We start from the raw sequence: 6,636 nt of genomic DNA, 5'->3' as shown, positions 1-6,636 counted from the left end.
CCAGTCCTTTGCTTGAAAACTTTTGCCCTGCCAACTCAGCCAGGTGTTGGGATGCTCGTTGGTCCTATCCTTGAGCGATCCATTACTTGCTCCCTGTCTTGCCCCCTCAGATCCATCCAGATCCCCAGGGAGGTGTAGGATATATTAACAGAGTGATCCTCTTTGGTATCAAGCTGGCTTGAAACCCACTGGTGTTTCATAAAATCCTAGAAGGGTTTGTAGTTCAAGGGACCTTAAAGATCATCTAGTTCCATCCCCTGCCATGGGCAAGAACACCTTCCACTGGACCAGGTTACTCCAAGCCCCATCCAACCTGGCCCTGAACATTGCCAGGGAGAGTTTGAGAGCTCATAGCCCCCTTTGAATAGGCTTTGCAAGTTGGGGATCAGGAGGGAAGGAGGCAGAGCTGCCAGAATTTAAACAAACCATTAAAAACTCCAAGCATACAGCCCTTTCAGTGTGAAAAGAAGAAAATAGTTTACATGCATTAGCCAGAGGTTCTTACATCCAGGGAAAAAAACAAACACAAACTAAAATTACCCGGAGAATATTCTAAAATAGGAGAAAAAAGGTGTTAAGTGTGTAAATGTCTGTCTACAGACAAAAGTCCTTCAAGGAATCTTGTTCTCTCACCAGCAGAAAACCAGGTGAAGAATTTGCTGCTGCAAACACAAAATTATTTGGGTTCTCAGAGGTTCACTCTCAGTGCTAGTCTCAAAGCCCATGACAACGGGCAGGTAGGTGACACAGATGAGGCAGATCAGCTGGAAGACAGGCTGGACTGGGGTGTGTGATGTCCTAAAAACATTAGTGTCACCTTTGCTTGCTGGGCTGAGCTGCGAGAAAGGCCGGGGTGGCAGATCCATCTCTTTCCATCAGTTGCATGGGGAAAGGGCAATAAATAAATGTATAAACAACACCAAGTCAGTAAAGGTACAGTACTCTACCTTCTTACTTGCTCTGTGCAGACATCTATTGATTCAGTTGGATTAGACTTTGGGATTGTGTTGATTTTCTTCCTGTGCTGCTTCTACAAGCTTACCCCGAAAGGGGTAAGGTAAGGGTAAGCCACTGCCTTAGTGGCTCTCTGCAGTTTATTATGAGTGCTCTGCCTTTTAAACACAGGTCTTCTCAGCAGGGAACACGGTGCTTCTCTTCTGCACTTTCCTACTCAAGCTGGTGTTCTACCCCCTTCCCTCGGGATGAAATGTGGGGGGTTGCCCTTTACAAGAAGACTCTTCACTGAGTCCTTTTATACAGAAGAGGCTGAAGTTCAGGTGAGAAAGTTGAATTTTTTGTTAGTCCCACCCCCACTCCTTGTTAATTTTGCATAGGAAATTTTGCAGGGTGGCATCTTTTCCCTTCAGCCTTCCCCAAGTTGCACCACTTGCAGCCATAGGAGCATTAGGTGCTGCAGGAAAAGGCACAAATGGAGAAAATTGCCCATGGCTGAGTTCTCCCACTGCCTGGTGATCTGAAGCACAACCCACCGGGCCCACCAGCTCCTGCCATGCAGCTGAATCTCTGCCTGCTCCGTTTCACGCTGGAGTTTGATCTTAAGCGCCAGTGAAAGGTCAGGGTGGCCTGTGCAGGTGTGGGATATGCGCTGCCCACGAGGTCTGGCCAGCACTGTCTGTACCTCTTCCTTGGCTTTCCTGCTGCTGCCGGATGGGTGAGTGATGTAGTAAATCAGCTGTCACTTAGCAACGTACCAGCTGGGGAGCCGCGGTGGGGTTTGGTGCGGGAGTGATGCCTGCAAGGCTGTGCAGTGGAGGTTATTTCACCTTTTTTCCCCTCAATATTTTCCAACCTGGCCTTTATTTTCTTTTCCTTGCTGCTTTCCCTGATACGTGGGTGCAAATTTCCTATGGGTGAAGGCAACTACCCCAGCTGCAGGATCCAGGTGTTCCCTGCCAGCCCTCCCTGGGATTGCTGTGCAGCATCAGAGCACCCCAAGAGCTCCAGCCAATCTGGGCTCCAACCCAGCCCATGGTGGCAAGCAGCCATCTGCCATCTGCAGAGCTGTTACAGCGGGACAGAGAGAGGGCAGAAGGATGATTAGCTTGGGTTTATTCTCTCAGGAAGAAAAATGGAGAAACACAGTGACTTGCTTACCCTGACACAGGGAGCTCACATCAGCACTGCAAAATCCTTGCCTGTAGGACTTGAGAAGTGAGGCTAGACCTGTTAAGCACACCTGAAACATCACCTGTGATTCACACCAATGGTATTTCTGCACATGGATCTGTCTGGTTCTTCCACCTCTGGACAGTTGGGCCCCACAAGCAGTGGGGCTGTCCAGCAGTGGGTCATGGCTGTGTTTGCTGGGGTGAGGAATGGAGATGACTCGGTTCTCCTGCCACTGCCCCTCACCTTGTCCATCCTCTTGGGCTTGGGAAGAGGAAGGGAAACGTTCCAGCTTAATGCTTTTTAAACTGGCAGTCTACAAACTCTTTAAAAGAACCCAAAGATGTTAGAGAAAAGGGCAATTAGAGGGGCTTAAATGATTTGTGAATCTGCCCTGGCACATTTCAGAGCCTTTTCTGTACAGGGCTAAGAAGTGGGTTCAGTTCTACTCCCCACATGCCAGTCACGTATCTCTAAGAAATATTTGTAATGCAACAATGCACTTAAAACAAACAAATAAACAACAAAAAAAAAAAAACCCAAAAAAACCCAACCCAAACCCAACAAAAAACCTCCATACCCAAAAAAACCAAAGGCCTTTCCTTGAGAACTAAGGAGCAAAAGATCTTGAATTAGGGAACTGCTCACTTGGTGGCCCAGTTGGAATAAAACCCCTGGTTCCCACAAAAGCAGATTTTTAATTTACACCCATTTTTGAGATGTAACCTGAATGTATCTAACCAAAACTCAGGGCTGTAAATTCAGCCCCTGGGAGGTAAAGGAAGTCAGCCTGAACTGGCAGATTGGGCCAGGCTGAACTGGCCCAGCTGAACCAGTTTGCTCATGGAGGAATGGCACAGGACAGTAACTGGAAGCACTGGAGGCAGCTGCTGTGGTGTGAGCCTGGTTGAGCTGGAGGGAGCTGCCAAACCCTGAGGCCACATGGGATGAGACAGCCTGTCCCAAAGGGAGAAATCTTCTATTTTTGATGACCCAAGGCAGGAGCAGACACTCAAACAAGGAAGAAGTAAGCAAGGCTGAGGAGCAGCTGAAAGAGGTGGCCTATAACCAGGGTCTGAAAATTCCTGATTAGCCTGGAGAGTTTTTCTCAGGGCTTCATCACATCCTGGAAGAAGATGCCAAAGGGTGCCATGGGATAAAGCTCCTGGAGATGTGTTGAGGTTGTGGACCCAACACCCTGGTGTTGTGGCCTCTGCAAACTGATCCCAAGTTCTGTGCAGTGCTTCTGGGATGCTGGACTGACATTTCAAGGTGCTTCCTGGGGAAGGGCAGCTTGGTAGCAGATTTCTCTCTTGCCCCTATTCAGCAGCTGAATGCTGGCCACAGACACAATTAGCTCTGCAGACCTTTTAGTGTCTGTGATCCTGAGGTTACAGCTCAGCCGTGCAGGACGGATCGATCTGCACAGTTGGGATCTGAGCTGGGCTGTGCACGATAAGGGTGTGAGGCAGAGGCACTTGGCGTGGATCCCCAGGAACAGCTCCTTGCTCTCTCCCTTCCGCAAGGGGTTTAGCTTACTTAGGGTGAAAGGGTACTTCTTTTCAGATTGTGCAGCACTTATTCTCACAGAATTAAAAGGAAATCCATTAGATACTTTATGAATTATAAGAATTAAAAGGGATTTCTTTAAGAAGTGAGGCCTATTTTATTATTTTTCTTTGTTCTGAGTGATATTTACAAGGGAATAATGAAACCTCTACACAGTTGAAATTCTGGAAGTTTTGCATATGGGCTATATTTGGGGAAAGGAGGTTATAATTAGGGTAAGATGAGGCTTTTGTCACTAACAATTAAAAATCTAAGTAGTATAATCTAGGATGACAACAAATACACTTTAATCATGATAACATAATTACTGATCAGGATAAATAGAGGGCAAAATTAAGATTGTTTAGGTATATTCATACTTTGTTTCTTTCTTCACATTCTTCAATTACTTTTGAGTGCTAATTTCCCACATTCACAACATTTGGATTGAAATAATCACCGAACCTGCAGAGAATCTTGTGTTTCATCATTCAGCTATCGTGCTGTTCTCTCTTCTTTCCTTGATCCCAGGTTTTCACCCTCAGCAGCAGGAAAATGGAATGCCTCAAAGACACAAAAGCCAGGGTTTGGCACAGAGACAGAGGGATGTCCAGTAGCCACATCTGTACGTGAAAACAAGGGGAGAATTTATGCACACAAAAAGGAGACCTCTGTGAGCTTCACAGGATATTCCTGGACAATTAAAGGTGTCAGTGTTAATGAAGAAAGATGGGAGCAGGCTCTGATGAGGTCCACCCCTCCATTCTTGTCTTAAACGACCTTGAGGAAATCTCTTCTGCTCCTCTGACTATCTGTTAGGAGGGAGTGGTCCTTGCTTTCCTCTCAGAGCAGGCTAAATCAGTGTTTTGAGGATAAACACATCCAAGGTCTGTGAAATGCTGAGTTTGTATGGTGACAGAGGCTATCAAATGATGTAAAAACAGATTTGGGATTATGAGGCTTTCCCTCTGGAGACCAGGGCAGCTTCACTCCTTGGAATTTTGGCTGCATTGCTGGCTGAGGGCTGGGGTTTATTTACTGGGTTAACAATGTCTCTGGTCTACCCACCTCCTCTGGGGACCAAATCCTTCCAGATGCTGTGTAATTAATAAAATGGTAGGTTGCAGTTCATAACCTATTAATGACAAAAAAGATACTATGAGCTGATCTCTATGAGAAATCTACTTCTTTGAAGAGAAGACTTATTACAAACAGGGGTTGGGAATGAGGGGTTGGTGAAGGGGAAGTGGCAATGGCTTAAGGTGCTTCTGCTTTCAAAACTTGGGTTATTCAAGTCCTCTGTAAGGAACGAATGGATTGAAAACTATAGGAAGAATAGAGATAAGTTTGAGGTGTATGTGCAGTTATATGCTGCTTGATGGGTCTCCTCAGAGATCATTGAATCATCATAGGATCCTGGAATGCTTGGAGTTGGAAGGGACTTTAAAGCTCATCTTGTTCCACCCCCTGCCATGGCAGGGACACCTTCCACTAGCCCAGGTTGCTCCAAGCCCCGTCCAACCTGGCCTTGGACACTTCCAGGGATCCAGGGACAGCCACAGCTTCTCTGGGCAACCTGTGCCAGGGCCTCCCCACCCTCATAGGGAAGAATTTCTTCTTAATATCCAATCTAGCTCTGCCCTGTGTCAGCAGGAAGCCATTCCCCCTTGTCCTATCACTCCAGGCCCTTGAAAATAATCTCCATCTTTCTTGTAGTACCTTTCCTTCAGATACTGGAAGGCCACAATTAAGTGCAGGGTGCCCTAAGCTATATCAGGAGCAGAAGGACAAGGCTCCCAGTCACACAGACAATGTGAAGGGCCTGGGGAGAGTCCTGGACAACATACCCTGAGAGATGCAGCTTCTAAGAGCTGCGTTTGTGCACTGATCCAGGAGACACAATCTTAGAGTGCAAACTCAGCCTGTTTTAACTCGGGACAGGCACCAGGCAGGCAGGAGCAGCCCTAGTTTGTCCACTTCTGAACCAGTTTGCTCTTGCTCTGCAGCTGAGAGCCTGGAGGGATGGAGCTGAGCTCTGGGCCCTGCTGCAGTGCCTGCCTGAGGTGCTGCACAGGATTCCACCAGAGGTTTGGCCATGGCTTCCTGCCCAGCTCTGATTGCACTGAAACCAGGAAATCCATTCTGCAGCCTTGAGAGGCTTCTGTTTGAACACGTGGGGCCCTGAAAATTGTTTCCTTGAACAGGTTCTCGTTTCAACCTGAGAAAATGCAGGGGATTTATTTATGAAACATGATCTTTCATTTTGTCCTCGGGGTCACTTTCAGACTCAAATGACACAACTTGCACTAGCCAGCCTCCTCTGCTTCATTCCTTCAGGCTGGCCCATGTGGTCAAATGGACACTGAACTCGGTCCAAAAGAGACAAGCTGAAGCAAAAAACAAGTCACCAAGTCGGCACGACAGGCAGCACCACATGGTGTAAATGATGGGAAAAGTATAAATATTGAGCAGTGATAGAATGATGTATTCAGATGCAAGGTTACTGCTCTGTCCCAGCTCCGTGCTGAGATGACCCCACCCAGAGCACTGTGTCCAGCTCCAGGTTCCCAACACAGGATAGACCTGTTGGAGCGAGCCCAAACAAGACCACCAAAATTATTTCCTCTGCTGTGAGGAAAGGCTATGGGAATTGGGACTGTTTAGCCTGGAAGAAAGAAGCTTCAGGGTGACTTAATTGTGGCCTTCCAGTACCTGAAAGGAGTTGACAAGAAAGATGGAGAGAGACTATTTACAAGGGCCAGGACAAGGGGGAATTGCTTCACACTGACAGAGAGTAGGTTCATGTATTTATTCCTTACTGACGTATTTTTTCCCACATTCTTTCCAGTGTTAATTTCAGCTTGCAGATTATGGAGAATAGAAGTCGGTGTGCGATAATGGCCTTATCAAAGATAAGTTTATTTTCTTTCCTTCCCCCCCTCATTTGTTGTGTGCTTCAGC

The 6,636-nt window shown here is 47.0% G+C and overlaps 1 long non-coding RNA gene across 1 annotated transcript; it reads left to right on the top strand.

Annotated features, from left to right (window-relative positions):
• Nucleotides 1-1,075: 1,075 nt before the first annotated feature.
• On the top strand, nucleotides 1,076-4,881 carry LOC135418634 (uncharacterized). Its single transcript, XR_010432583.1, has 3 exons — nucleotides 1,076-1,277; nucleotides 1,368-1,672; nucleotides 4,207-4,881. It is a non-coding gene; the product is annotated as an uncharacterized LOC135418634 (long non-coding RNA).
• The last annotated feature ends 1,755 nt before the right edge of the window (nucleotides 4,882-6,636 follow it).

This window comes from Pseudopipra pipra, chromosome 9 (assembly GCF_036250125.1).
Source record: "Pseudopipra pipra isolate bDixPip1 chromosome 9, bDixPip1.hap1, whole genome shotgun sequence".
NCBI classification, from domain to species: Eukaryota; Metazoa; Chordata; class Aves; order Passeriformes; family Pipridae; genus Pseudopipra; species Pseudopipra pipra.
This window is presented reverse-complemented; position numbering and strand designations above follow the sequence as displayed.